Source organism: Aethalodelphis obliquidens, unplaced genomic scaffold (genome assembly GCF_003676395.1).
Source record: "Aethalodelphis obliquidens isolate GAN/ISIS:26980383/991018 unplaced genomic scaffold, ASM367639v1 scaffold107, whole genome shotgun sequence".
Lineage (NCBI taxonomy): Eukaryota > Metazoa > Chordata > Mammalia > Artiodactyla > Delphinidae > Aethalodelphis > Aethalodelphis obliquidens.
Genome location: NW_020838051.1, coordinates 745,390 through 761,492, shown reverse-complemented (window position 1 = coordinate 761,492; position 16,103 = coordinate 745,390).

Sequence of the window (16,103 nt, the reverse complement as noted above, 5' to 3'; positions counted from 1 at the left end):
AGACATCCAATTAAAGTTGCATTTGAAATAGACAACGAATATATTCTTATTATTACAAGTATATGCCATGCACTCTTTGGGGCATACTTAAACTAGAATATTATTTTAGTATAATTCTAAAGGGAACTTTTTCACTATATCTGCTTGTCCTCTCAGAGAGCTCAGAAACCATGTAAGAGATCAACATGGACCAAAGTGGAGCCTCTGAGCTCACAAGTCTTTTAGTTTACTATTTAGTATTTATTCATCTTTGTTTATAAGAGTTTGCTGCAGAACCAATTGGTGTTCTTCCTTTTCTTCTCGTCTCGCTTCTTCTGATTTGGACTTTGGGGCAGAAAATAATAGAGTGGAGTTGTGTGTTCCCTTCATCAACCCACCTCCCATGACATTTTGTGACTCGGAACTGAACCCCCAGTTCCCTCAGGTCCCCGGTACCCTCGTAGCCTACACATATCCACAGTCTTCATGGGTCCAAGTATAGGAGTCTCAGTTCAGCCTCTCAGGATCCTATACCTTCGAGGATTTTTGCACACTGCTCAGGAACGGGAGAAGGGAGTTTTGGCTTTCAGCATCCTTCTTCATTTAAGTCCACAATTCACTGAACTTTGGCAGATGTTGTTTACGAACTTTGGTTGGGGTTTTTTGCTCTTTCCTGGGTTCATGTAGATGGATATATTTCCATTCCGTGTGGAGGTTTTCAGAAGGAGGTGTAGAGTAAACTTGCTTTTACTGTACCGTCTTCTAGCCGAAGTTTTGGGGATGGTTTCTTAAGTGGATTTTGCTCTCTCCAGTGATTATCATCATCATCAAATCTTCATTGGGCATTTATCACATGACAGTCACTAAATTAAGTAGTTTATGTGGGTTTATACAAAACCACCCTATTATTATGCCCATCAGTATACAGATAAGGAAACAAAAGCTTGGTGAGTTTTGCTGACTTCTTCAAAACTGTACAGCTATTAAATGATACAGACACGGGATTTGAATCTGGTTCCGGAATCCACTCATACCTACTACATGACTCTACCTCCAGCATCAGATCAGGGCTTTATTACTAAAGAGGAAAACTTTTTAGTTTCCAAAATAATCAATGTTCTGGCAGTCAGTTGGTTAAAATATAACAAGAGTGGAGATAAGGGCACTATAATCAGATAATGTGGTTATAGACTTGGTCAAGTGGTTGATGGAAACATGGTCTGGACAAGGCACTGGGGAGCCAGGAGAAGCACTGCACTTGACTGCCTTATATGTGTGTCCTGTCCTTCACTCAAAGGCACAGGTCTTCGGAGGTCCCTAAAAACATCTCTCTGCATACATTTGCTGCGTTCTCTTTGATCAAAAGCATTTTTACAAGCAGTAGGGTGTCAGAAGCTCCAGCCTTGTGGTGATCCAGCTGAGGAATCCTGAAGGGACTTGGAAGTTCATTCTGCAAATTCAATATTTATGTAGCAACCTTGTGGAATTGACTCAAATATTGTATGAACTATGTCTTATTACTCTGAAATCGTCATGAATATTGGCGAGCTCTGCATACCATGTAAGGACATGCTGGAATCAAGACAAGTTAGGAAAAAATCAGATTGTCTGTGACCTACTTAGTCTGTACTTCACTGGGGAAAGGTTGAAAACTCTGTCCTGTGCCAATTTTGCACCCATCCTTTCTGCAAACCCTTTCAAAAGAGATTAGGTTCTTATTATTTTATTACTGCAATAAAATGTACAGCCAGAATTCTGGAATGAAAGAGCTGCTGCTCCAAAAGCCATAATAGAAGAAGCCATAACTTAAGTGTAGGGTTGAAGAATTGCCATAGAGGCATTCTTTTATAGAGAAAATACCTTCTAATTTCCCGCAGTGGAATATGCACCGGCAGATATGAAATGCCATGGTGCTGCCTTCTTTCAAGAGTGACCCACATGATATTTTTGTAGAAAGCCATTCTGTGAATAATTTTTGTAACATAAAGCAGGACATCATTAAGTGTGGTTAAAATGTTTCTTTGATCTTTAACTAAGTAGTTAACCAGTTCATACTAGGTAAATACAATGCTTCTGCAATAAGTGTTATTTTTGAGCTTTGCTTTTGGACATCAAAACCATGTAAAATCCTATCCCTATGCTTCTGTTTTGCTTCTCTTCTGTGTCCTTGACTCATTCATTTCAGGGTAGACTCTCCCATCCCTAAGATCTGTTGTGATAGGAGAGGCACATCCATTTCGGGGGTCATTTTTTCCCACAGGTTATAAACTGTATTTTTATAATTATAGTTATTCCAGTGCACAGATGCAGGCACTGGAGTTACTTCAGGGAAAGAAGGTCACAGTCAGGGTCACCCTTCTGAATTTTCATAGTAGATCGGGGGAATTTTCGTGATGTGATGCACTGACATCTTCCAACAGACATTGCTTTTGCAAGCGAGAGAAGCTTGACTCACACATTTTAACATGCCTGAGTTGCCTTCAAAAGCTTCTATGAAGTAAAGGATAGAAGATATTTTACAAAGTATAGGAGACATTCTTTTAGTTGATGTGAAAGGATCTGTGAAACAATGCACAAAAGCCAATGTTATATTTTAACATAGTATTTCACATAGTAGTATTGGTACTGAAGCAAATTGGGGGAACCCATAGATTCGTGACATTTAAATCCTTTAGTATACTGTTAAATCATTTTATGGGATGAACACCAAAATTATGCATTTATGTTGCTAAGAATTTGAGGGAGATATTTTTACCTTGCCTTTCCCACCATCTCCATCCTCCTGAGCAGTATCTCTCACTTGAATGACCTTTTATTCAGCTTATCTAGTGCTTTCATGGACATTATGTACTTTGTTCCTCACAGCAATTTTAGCAACATGGGAAGGGCAGGTGTGGCTATGGAATCTCAGAGAAGTTGGGTAATATAGAAAGTAAGGGTCAGAAACCAGAAACTCAGAGCTTCTGGATTACACACCAGAACAGACTAAAAGCTGAGGGTAGGTTGGCTCTGAGAATCTCAGCACCGAATGAGATTGTTATGTTATGATGATCACCATGGGCAAGATTGTTATGTTATGATGATCACCATGGGCAAGTAGCACATGGGTCTTTAGCTCATGCCACTACTTCCCTCTCTGAAGTGTGGTGTAACTGGGGCTTCTGTATTATGTAAAAGACATAAACTGTCCATTCAAACTGCAGAGATGTCTGATGTGATGAGAATTCAGAAAAAACTTTGATCAGAGGCTTTTTAAAAAAAAACAACAACAATATAAGCCCCAGGACAAATTATTTTGCATCTCTTATTTGTTCTTTTGCGTAATATGGTAGCCGACAACTGAACCCACTTGTCAGTGTCAGTGTCAGTGTTAGGAGCTGCAGCTGGTCTCTTCATCCTCACTGGGGCGCCTTGATCCCTGTGGGTGGAATTCAGCCGTACGTTGCCTGGTCCAGATTGGATAGTTTATGCCAGTATTTTAACCATAAATTTACCTCACCACTGGAGGTTTTGGAAACCATATGAACCAGTTAACTACCCAGTTAACTGTCCTCTCACATTCTATTATATAAGTATATATACGTATATACACACATATATGTGTAATACTTGTATTTTTGCCAAAGTCACTCTCCCACCAGAGATTCTTTATCCCTTCTTTTCTTTTTCTCCTCAGCTTTACTGAGATATAATTGACATATGATATCGCGTAAGTTGTAGGTTACAACATGATGATTTGATACATGTATATGTTGTGAAATCATTACCACAATAAAGTTAGTTAACACATTCTCTGCCTTACATAATTAGCAATTTTTTTGTGGTGAGAGTATTTAAGATCTACTCTCTTTCTTCTGTCCAACTATTCTCCTATCTCGCCACTCCATCTGAAGTTCCATCTTTTGTTGGAAATCTCCTCAGGTCCAGCTTTAGTCTTTCATTTCTCTTAATCCCAGTAACATTTTATGGAGACTTCATAGTTTAATATTTGATTTTGTCATTTTCTGAAGTCATTTGATTATCATTCTCTTAACAGATTATGCTTTTTCTTTCCTACCACATGGGAGACTCCTCAAAGACAGGCATTTGAACTTTGAAGGTCTCATGAGGAAGCCAATGGAAGCTCAAGTTGGGTCATTTTAGAAGAGTTTAATAAAGGATGATTTACAGATGTGTGAAGAAGGTAGAAGGAAACTGTGAGGCAGTATCCTTAGTGTTAGTAACAGCATTCTCTCCTCTAGGCCCCAACTGGTGAGTGGAGTAGTCGCCAAAACCAAGAGGCAGAGGGAGCAGTGTGGAGAGGGCCACCCGCCAAGAGCTGTGCTGTGCACAGACAGCCTGCAGGAAATAAATACTCATCTCCCTCTCCTCTCAGCATTTCACCTCTTGCTGATACTTCTTATTGGCCAAACCGATCCAGAAGCCAGAGGACAAGTGAACCCATCGATGTGATTCCTGCATATCACCTTTCCAGGGTACAGAGAAAGATGAAAAATGGTGGAGAGTGCATCTGGAGGGATGATGACCAGCACAAGCATCATACCATTTAGTACACTTGTTTGCATTCTCTCAGGTTCCTAACACATTGTCGAGCTGACTGGCAACTTGTAGAACCAAAATGGCGGGGCCATAAACACCAAATATTGCACAGTGTTGCTGTAGTCACTCACCAAAGAGAATCTTCATGGATTTTTCCACGCAGATCCTACTGAATAGTACTTTGATTATTCATCAGAATTTTTGGTTACAGCTAACCAAATATAGAACCATCATTAGAAACATCATCATTCAAGAATGCAAGGAGCAGAAACTTTTGAGGATGTAGCAGTGGGTTGATAAGTGGCTGGCACGTGGCGGGATCTGACTAGGATGATTCACTATTTCATCTAAAACCAGTTTTATAGCTTCTTGCATTTCAATTATTTCTTTGGAAAGGCATCCTATGGCTTGGAAATTTTGCTTGTCTCTAGAAAAATGTTGTCGTTTTATTTTCATATTCTCTGTCATTTAAATTTCAATTAGTGCTGCTAAACCCTCACAGAAAGATTCCTTCCAGCACTCTAGCTCTTTGCCTACTTGTGACAAAATGCATATCAGGGCAGATCTCAGGCATCTAAGGTAGCAAAGCCAAGAAAACATTTTTAGTGAAGGTTCAGATGGAATTGATTTGAATTAGTCTGTTGGCATGTATAATGGTAAAGAAAACAATTTTCTCTTGGTGAAAAACTTTGGGGTGGAAAGATATTACAACACTGGATCATTGTCAGAAAGGCATCTGAACAAATGCCGTCGAACATCTAAGTCACTGAAGTGTCAACTGCTTTGAGAGAATATAAAGAAAACCTGATGAATTTCATCCTGGAGTTAAGTTAAAAAAAAAAAAAAGCTCTGCTAGAGATAAGGAAGGAAGAAAAGAAGTTGCATGGTCCTGAGATACGTACACCCTTTGAACTCAGGATTCTGGTGCTTATTAAAAAATCCCAAGGTTACTGAAGCTAAAGATGGTATTAAATTCAGGGTTGAGTAATGCACTGTAAATGTTACTTGCTTGCTCATAGACACATAAATGTTATTTATACTCTTGATCATTTTAATTTAATGTATGAACTTGATCTTTCTTAGCAGGGAGTTGTCAAACATGAGTGAATTATACCAATATCGTAGAAGGAGAAATGAGATTTGAAATGAGAAATGATAATTGACAAGGTGGACTCATTTAAATATTTATTGATTTCATTTCAACAAATAATGATTATTTTGATATTACCTGCAGTCATTTGGTGCATGGCTGAGAAGACAGAGGAGGGGCCCAGTTTTTCTTACCAGCCTGTATTGCCACCACTTCTTTTATCAAGCAAGTTCTATCCTCTGTCAACTCCATGTAACTGGTTTCAGGTCTCTTTCTTCTAAGAACTTAGGGGTCTCGTAGGAAGTAGACGTGTAAATGAGAACTGATTTTAAGTTTCAAATGTTTACCCCATTTCTGAGTAAGAGAGTGCTCGCTTTTCAACTTTCAGTCTCTTCAAAATCCGTATCTGTAGCAAATATTTATCAAGTGTTTGCTGTGCACCACTTTATGAGTACTGGGAATGGAGGGGTGAACATTACAGAGAAGTTCCTTACCCCCAGAGAGCATGCACTCGAATGTCAGAAACTAGGTAATAAGCAAATAGATGCATGAGATATTTTCACTGTAATGAAAGAAAATGTGTACTGATATTTAAGTGTAATGAAGAAAACAGAGTAAGGTAATGTGAGAGAGAGTGTGAGTTTGAGCTGTTTTAAATTGAGTGGTCTTGGAGTCCCTTCCTGAAGGGGAATATTTAAGCTGAGACCTGAATGAAAAGTAAGAGGCAGGTATGAATAGTTGAGAGGACAGAACGTTCTAGCTGAATTGAAAAGCAAGGGCAAAAGCCTTGAGGTGGGAGCACAGTTTATTATGTTCAAGGTAAGCAAGGAATGGTCGAATGCCTTTAGAGAAAAGCCCAAAATGGTATTTAATTTGACATTTAAAAAGTTGTATTGGTCTAAACTCATGCTTTTAAATGGTCCCAGTGTGCTTGGAAATCCAGAGTTCACTAATAACAATTCTGATCTGATTAGGACTTTTGAAATGTTCCACATATTTCAAATGATTAGGGAGAAAACTTACTCTTCACAAAATAGATAAGAATTTTAGTAACAAATCAAGCGACTTCTGTATATTGAACACCTAGTAAGTGCTGTGTGTATTGTATACAGGCTCCATGAGAAAAGTATGAAGTATTGATAACGTACGACAGAACTTTTTTCTTTATAACAAAAACATAAGTAATTTATTAAAATTTGAAGGCAAAAACATAATTTTAAAAGATTTAGACCTATGTTAGGCGTGATAGAGTATGGATGCTTTCTTGAAATTCAGAATCAGATCCAAGGGTATCACTTTCAGAATGTTCTAGTAGATTGAGTTTACTTTTAGTTGTCTTTGATGAAACAGTCACTATTCTACTCTCTTTCTTAACGGAAATGTGTTTTTTCGAAGACTCACTTCTAATTGGTTTATTAACCGAAGAATTATTTGGCCCAGTTCCTTTGCTTTTCTGCTTTACAGGTGAGTCAGAGCAGGAATGCTGGTCCTTCCCAGGTTGTTTCTTAGCAGAGTAGTTTTTGGTATATTCACCTGCTTTGCTCATTTTCTCTGGGGGCGCCGCCTCCCACGCCGGCCATTGGCGCCAGCCTCATCAAGATAGAACTTTTATCTTCCAGATGAGCAGAGTTGAGATACCGGGAAGAGGTACCATAAAAAGATAAGTAATGGCACAATGTCACACCAAGTCCAAATGAATCATGAAGTGATAATGAGGAAAGCAAGGTTACTTACAAAGCACAGTGCTCAGAGTGGCTTCTTGAAGGAAATGAGATTGGAATTGGTAGGAAGAATTAAGTGACCAGAGGCTGGTGGGGTTTATGGTAATGAGCAGGAGTGACAGGGAGCAGTGACATATCCAATACTTGTTATGGCCTTTCTTCCTTCTTCTTCATACCATGAAGCCGAGTAAAGTTTTCATAACTTGATTTTGGTTTTGGCACGATCCAAATACTTACCTACATCATTAAGAAATAGTGTGAGACTTTTTCCTTACAAGAACGATCTCTTTCTATGTTACTGACCAGAAGGCTTCCTATCCTACTAGATAGCACCTCTGTGAAGAAAACTCTAGTCCCCAAGGTATTACTTCTTAATTTTCATGATGCTTCACTTTTGCAAACAGATGAAACAGATATAGCTTCATTCAGTATTGAGAAATAAGAAGGATGTGATGTAATAATTCCCGTTGTTGATATCTACTCCATTTCTTCTACGACGAAGTAGATGACTTGGGATCGCTGGGCCCCATGTATCGTAGCTACACTTTACAGTGTCTCCTAAATGGTGTTCCTTGAAGGTGAATCAGGGTTGTTGGTGTATCCAAAGTTGCTAGACCCCTCTCTATGGGGCCTGCCTGATCCTGAAAAAGGACTGAAAGCAAATAAAGTAATACAGCTCAGTGAGCTGTTAAATCAGTGGTGTAAATGGACCCTTGGCACCTCACTGACTTTCACTGGTCATTGAGTCAGGTCCACACTGTTTGTTGAGGGTCAGTTCACTAACTTCTTCCTTTTATCATCTGCTTGGTATTTCTCTCTACTGGGGCCAAGGTACTACAGACTGTCTGAGATGTTACTTTGTGCGAGTGTGCGTGCGCACCCATACACATGTCTATTTTCTTGAGGTCTTAGAATGGTTCTTAAACCTAGCTAATCATTACAATTACTTGGGGTCTTTTACAAAATACAGATGCTTGGGACTCACCCCAAATCATTCAGATAAAAATTTCTATGCCGGGGCCCCGATACCAGTTTTTTTTTTTTTTTTTTTTTTGCGGTACACGGGCCTCTCACCGCTGGGGCCTCTCCCGCTGCGGAGCACAGGCTCCGGACGTGCATGCTCAGCGGCCACGGCTCACGGGCCCAGCCTCCCCGTGGCATGTGGGATCCTCCCGGACCGCGGCACGAACCCGTGTCCCCTGCATCGGCAGGCGGACTCTCAGCCACTGCGCCACCAGGGAAGCCCCCAGTATATATTTTTAAAGTTCCTTCAGGGCCTCTAAAGTTCAGTGAGTCTTGAGATCCACCAACCTCATTTGTATGCGTGCATTTTTGTCAGATGCTTTAAATGAAGTTATTAACCAAAATGCATTTCCAGAGTTCGGGTCATTGAGTTTAAAATCAAGTGAAATACATTTCTGGGTGATAGAACAGTAAGGACATGAAGAGAACTAGGTTGATGTACACAGATGTAGCTCCTGTCTCTGATGCAGCACAGATACTGACCAAAGAAAGCTAGTGCTCAGGTCACAGCTGCAGAGACACATTTAAGAACAATGACTTCACAATGCCATTACACAAGGTGTGAGGTAGTCACTGGCATTCAACTTCCTGTTCCTTGATCGAGAGGAAGACTTTAGCTGGCCAACAAATCACATCAGACTGTACTAGCCTGCTACACATGGGTACTGGGAGGTTCTGATGAGGCAGTATAGTCCTCACTTCTTTATGGAATAAAGTAAGAATAAGAAAGAAAGAAAGAATTCATAAGTGAAAGTCCTTTCTATCTGTAAAGGGCCATGTCAGTGGTAAAGATCCGTCTTCCTCCTCAGGGCAGTGCAATCACTCTATAGGGTGTGCAGTTTTTCAGGCCATTGTAAGTGGTAAAACAGTGGCAGAGATTATAGAATTTGGACTCATATCAGATTTAACTGTGGCTCCACCTCTTACTAGCTGAGTGACCTTGGGCAAGTTCTTTGACTTGTTTAAACCTCTTTTTCTCTTAAATGTAGGCAATTACAAGACCGGTGTGAGAATTACAGATAATTTGCTCATAGATCATTTAGTGAGCATTTGTTACTTAACTACCATGGATCTGGTACTGTTCTGGGAACTGGGGATAAAGCAAAGAATAAAGCAGACAAACTCTCCAGCTTTCATGGAACTTACAGGGGTATAGCACACCAAGAACAAGAAACAGGCAAAGACATACTATGCCAGGTGGTCGATAAGGGCTTTGGAGAAGAAGGAAGCAAGGCAGAGAGGGTAGGAATTCTAGGGGAATGCAGAGTTCATGGAGAATGTTGAGACTTTATATCAGGAGAGTCTCATTGATAATTGAGAAGAGTCCTGAAGGAGTTAGGACAGCTGAGCCAGGTAGATATGTATTGAAAGTTCACTACAGGCAGAAGACATAGCAAGTGCAAAGGCACTGAGGTGGCATTGTATGTGGAATTCTTTAGAAATACAAAGAGGCCAGTAGGGCTGGAGCAGAGTGAGAGAGAGGGAGATTGGTAGGAGATGAAGTCAGAGTTAGTAATGAGGCCCAGTCACAGAGACAACACTTCTCAAGCTTTGATATGCATAGGAATCCCCTGGGGATGTTGTTGAAGTGTGGTTTCAGATTCAGTAGGTCTGGAGTGGGGTCTGGGGTTCTGCATTTTGAACCTCTTTTGGGTCTGCAGACCACACTCTGAGTAGAAGCGGTGCAGGGCCATGTAAACTTACAAATAAGGATGTTCGCTTTGGCCCTGAGTGAGATGGGGAGCCACGGGGAGGTTTGGAGCAGACTGATGCCTCTGGCTGCTGTGATAATGAGGCGTGGTTAAAAGCCCTGGCTGAGTTTGTACATTGTCTGGGTTTCCGTCCTAGTGCCACCACTCACTCACTGCCTGTCTTTGACAAGTTGCTTAAACTCCCTTCTCTCTCAACTTTTTGTTTCAAAAAACGCTAAACCTAGAGAAAAGGTGAAAGAAAAGTACAATTAGCGCCCTTATATCTTTCAGCTAGATTGGTCAACTGTAAATATTTTGCTACATTTGCTTTATCTCATACTCTAAGTACATATTATCTCTATTATTATTAACCATTTAAGAGTCAGTTTTTGACATAATGACCCTTCAACCCTAACTATTTCATTATGTACTTTCTAAGAGTAAGAAAAATCTCCTATATAAATAGAATCAGCTATCAAATTCAGAACATTTGATATTGGTATAATTATCTAATATAAGATCTCAATTTAAATATAGCCAATTTCCTCCCCAAATATCCTTAATAATAATTTTCTTCTTGTGTATAATCCAATCTAGGGTATTATGTTGGATGTTATGTTGCTTTAGTTTTCATGTGTCATTAGTCTTTTGACTGAAAACTGAGTCGCTAGACCTCAGCCTTATTGAAAAAATTAAATATAATTTTTTTGGTTCTACTAATTAACCCGTTTAATCTGGTTCCCATGTTCTTTTCAGGTTTTGAGTGCTTCCTTTTTTTAAAAAAAATTTATTTATTTATACAGCAGGTTCTTATTAGTTATCGATTTTATACAATTAGTGTATATATGTCAATCCCAATCTCCCAATTTATCCCACCACCACCACCCCCGCTTCCCCCTTTTGTGTCCATACATTTGTTCTTACATCTGTGTCTCTATTTCTGCCTTGCACACCAGTTCATCTGTACCATTTTTCTAGATTCCACATATGTGCGTTAATATGCAATGTTTGTTTTTCTCTTTCTGACTTACTTCACTCTCTATGACAGTCTCTAGGTCCATCCAAGTCTCTACAAATGACCCATTTCGTTCCTTTTTATGGCTGAGTAGTACTCTGTTGTATATGTCTACCATATCTTCTTTATCCATTCATCTGTCGATGGGCATTTAGGTTGCTTCCATGACCTGGCTATTGTAAGTAGTGCTGCAGTGAACATTGGGGTGCATGTGTTTTTTTGAATTATGGTTTTCTCTGGGTATATGCCCAGTAGTCGGATTGCTGGGTCATATGGTAATTCTGTTTTTAGTTTTCTAAGGAACCTCCATACTGTTCTCCATAGTGGCTGTATGAATCTACATTCCCACCAACAGTGCAAGAGGGTTCCCTTTTCTCCACACCCTCTGCAGCATTTGGTGTTTGTAGATTTTCTGATGATGCCCATTCTGATGGATGTGAGGTGATGCCTCATTGTAGTTTTGATTTACATTTCTCTAATAATTAGTGATGTTGAGCATCTTTTCATGTGCCTCTTGGCCATCTGTATGTCTTCTTTGGAGAAATGTCTATTTAGGTCTTCTGCCATTTTTTGATTGGGTTGTTTGTTTTTTTAATATTGAGCTACATGGGCTGTTTATATATTTTGGAGATTAATCCTTTGTCTGTTGATTTGTTTGCAAATATTTTCTCCCATTCTGAGGGTTGTCTTTTTGTCTTGTTTATGGTTTCCTTTGCTATGCAAAAGCTTTTAAGTTTCATTAGGTCTCATTTGTTTAGTTTTGGTTTTATTTCCATTACTCTGGGAGGTAGGTTGAAAAAGATCTTGCTGTGATTTACGTCAAAGAGAGTTCTTCCTATGTTTTCCTCTAAGAGTTTTACAGTGTCTGGTCTTACATTTAGGACTTTAATCCATTTTGGGTTTATTTTTGTATATGGTGTTAGGGAGTGTTCTAATTTCATTCTTTTACATGTAGCTGTCCAGTTTTCCCAGCACCACTTATTGAAGAGACTGTTTTTTCTCCATTGTATATCCTTGCCTCCTTTGTCATAGATTAGTTGACCATTGGTGCGTGGGTTTACCTCTGGGCTTTCTGTCCTCTTCCATTGATCTATGTTTCTGTTTTTGTGCCAGTACCATATTGTCTTGATTACTGTAGCTTTGTAGTATAGTCTGAAGTCAGGGAGTCTGATTCCTCCAGCTCTGTTTTTTTCCCTCAAGATTGCTTTTGCAGGCTTCCCTGGTGGCGCAGTGGTTGGGAGTCTGCCTGCCGATGCAGGGGACATGGGTTCGTGCCCCGGACCGGGAAGATCCCACATGCTGCAGAGCGGCTGGGCCCGTGAGCCATGGCTGCTGAGCCTGTGCATCCGGAGTCTGTGCTCTGCAATGGGAGAGGCCACAACAGTGAGAGGCCCGTGTACCGCAAAAAAAAAAAAAAAAAAGATTGCTTTTGCTATTTGGGGTATTTTGTGTCTCCATACAAATTTTAAGATTTCATTGTTCTAGTTCTGTAAAAAAAAATTGCCACTGGTAATTTGATAGGGATTGCATTGAATCTGTAGATTGCTTTGGGTAGTATAGTCATTTTCACAAGCTTGATTCTTCCAATCTGAGAACATGGTATATCTCTCCATTTGTTTGTGTCATCTTTGATTTCTTTCATCAGTGTCATAGTTTTCTGAGTACAGGTCTTTTACCTCCTTAGGTAGGTTTATTCCTAGATATTTAATTCTTTTTGTTGCAATGGTGAATGGGATTGTTTCCTTAGTTTCTCTTTCTGATCTTTCATTGTTAGTGTATAGGAATGCAAGAGATTTCTGTGCATTAATTTTGTATCCTGCAACGTTACCAAATTCATTGACTAGCTCTAGTAGTTTTCTGGTGGCATCTTTAGGATTTTCTATGTATAGTACCATATCAACTACAAACAGTGACAGTGTTACTTCTTCTTTTCCAATTTGTATTCCTTTTATTTCTTCTCTGATTGCCGTGGCTAGGACTTCCAAAACTATCTTGAATAATAGTGGTGAGAGTGGACATCCTTGTCTTGTTCCTGATCTTAGAGAAAATGCTTTCAGTTTTTGACCATTGAGAATGATGTTTGCTGTGCTTTTGTCGTGTATGGCCTTTATTATGTTGAGGTAGGTTCCCTCTATGCCCACATCCTGGAGAGTATTTATCATAAATGGGTGTTGAATTTTGTCAAAAGCTTTTTCTGCATCTGTTGAGATAATCATATGGTTTTAATTCTTCAATTTGTTAGATATTTATATATTGAAGAATCCTTGCATCCCTGGGATGAATCCCACTTGATCATGGTGTATGATCCTTTTAATGTGCTGTTGGATTCTGTTTGCTAGTATTCTGTCTAGGATTTTTGCATCTATATTCATCAGTGATATTGGTCTGTAATTTTCTTTTTTTGTAGTATCTTTGTCTGGTTTTGGTATCAGGGTGATGGTGGCCTCATAGAATGAGTTTGGGAATGTTCCTTCCTCTGCAATTTTTTCGAAGAGTTTGAGAAGGATAGATGTTAGTTCTTCTCTAAATGTTTGATAGAATTCACCTGTGAAGCCATCTGGTCCTGGACTTTTGTTTGTTGGAAGATTTTTCATCACAGTTTCAGTTTCATTCCTTGTGATTAGACTGTTCATATTTCCTATTTCTTCCTGGTTCAGTCTTGGAAGGTTATACCTTTCTAAGAATTTATCCATTTCTTCCAGGTTGTCCATTTTATTGACATAGAGTTGCTTGTATGTAGTCTCTTATGATGCTTTGTATTTCTGCAGTGTCTGTTGTCACTTCTTCTTTCTCATTTCTAATTTTATTGATTTGAGTCCTCTCCCTCTTTTTCTTGATGAGTCTGGCTAATGGTTTATCAATTTTGTTTATCTTCTCAAAGAACCAGCTTTTAGTTTTATTGATCTTTCCTATTGTTTTCTTTGTTTTTAGTTCATTTATTCCTGCTCTGATCTTTATGATTTCTTCTGCTAACTTTGGGTTTTGTTTGTTCTTTTTTCTCTAGTTCCTTTAGGTGTAAGTTTAGATTGTTTATTGAGATTTTTCTTATTTCTTGAGGTAGGATTATATTGCTATAAACTTCCTTCTTAGAACTGCTTTTGCTGCCTCCCATAGGTTTTGGATCGTCATGTTTTCATTGTCATTTGTCTCTAGGAATTTTTTGATTTCCTCTTTGATTTCTTCAGTGATCTCTTGGTTATTTAGTAATGTATTGTTTAGCCTCCATTTGTTTGTGCTTTTTATGGTTTTTTCCCCTGTAATTTATTTCTAATCTCATAGCGTTGTGGTCAGAAAAGATGCTTGATATGGTTTCAGTTTTCTTAAATTTACGAAGGCTTGATTTGTGACCCAAGATGTGATCTGTCCTGGAGGATGTTCTGTGTGCACTTGCGAAAAAAATGTAATCTGCTGTTTTCGGTTGGAACGTCCTTTACATATCAATTAAATCTCTGGTCTATTGTGTCATTTAAAACTTGTATTTCCTTATTAATTTTCTGTCTGGATGAGCTGTCCATTGGTGTAAGTGAGGTGATAAAGTCCCCCACTATTATTTTGTTACTGTTGATTTCCTCTTTTATAGCTGTTAGCATTTGCCTTATGTATTGAGGTGCTCCTGTGTTGGGTGCATATATATTTATAATTGTTATATCTTCTTCTTGGATTGATCCCTTGATCATTATGTAGTGTCCTTCTTTGTCTCTTCTAACACTCTTTATTTAAAGTCTATTTTATCTAACACAAGTATTGCTACTCCAGCTTTCTTTTGATTTCCATTTGCATGGAATATCTTTTTCCATCCCCTCACTTTCAGCCTGTACGTGTTCCTAGGTCTGCAGTGGGTCTCTTGTAGATAGCATATATATGTGTCTTGTTTTTCTATCCATTCAGCAAGCCTGTGTCTTTTGGTTGTAGCATTTAATCCATTCACATTTAAGGTGATTATAAATATGTATGTTCCTATTACCGTTTTATTAATTGTTATGGGTTTGTTTTCGTAGGGCCTTTTCTTCTCTTGTGTTTCCCACTTAGAGAAGTTCCTTTAGCGTTTGTTGTAGAGCTGGTTTGGTGGTGCTGAATTCTCTTAGCTTTTGCTTGTCTGTAAAGCTTTTGATTTCTCCATTGAATCTGAATGAGATCCTTGCTGGGTAGAGTAATCTTGGTGGTAGGTTCTTCCCTTTCATCACTTTAAATATATCGTGCCACTCCCTTCTGGCTTGTAGAGTTTCTGCTGAGAAATCAGCTGTTAACCTTATGGCAGTTCCCTTGTGTATTATTTGTCATTTTTCCCTTGTTGCTTTCAGTAATTTTTCTTTGTCTTTAATTTTTATCCATTTGATTACTACGTGTCTCGGCGTGTTTCTCCTTGGGTTTATCCTGCCTGGGACTTTCTGTGCTTCCTGGACTTGGGCGCGTATTTCGTTTACCGTGTTAGGGAAGTTTTCGACTATAGTCTCTTCAAATATTTTCTTGGGTCCTTTCTCCCTCTCTTCTCCTTCTGGGACCCCTATAATGCGAATGTTGTTGTGTTTAATGTTGTCCCAAAGGTCTCTTAGACTGTCTTCATTTCTTTTCATTCTCATTCTTTTTTCTTTATTCTGTTCCATGGCAGTGAATTCCACCATTCTGTCTTCCAGGTCACTTATCCGTTCTTCTGCAGCAGTTTTTCTGCTATTGATTCCTTGTAGTTTATTTTTCATTTCGGTTATTGTATTCTTCATCTCTGTTTGTTTGTTCTTTAATTCTTCTAGGTCTTTGTTAAACATTTCTTTTGTCTTCTCGATCTTTGCCTCCATTCTTTTTCCAAGGTCCGGAATCATCTTCATATCATTATTCTGAATTCTTTTTCTGGAAGGTTGCCTATCTCCACTTCATTTAGTTGTTTTTGTGGTGTTTTATCTTGTTCCTTGATGTAGTACACTGTCCCCTGCCTTTTCATTTTGTCTGTCTTTCTGTGAATGTGGTTTTCGTTCCATAGGCTGCAGGATTGTAGTTCTTCTTGTTTCTGTTGTCTTGCTTCCTTACTTTCTTGCCCCACAAAATATTCT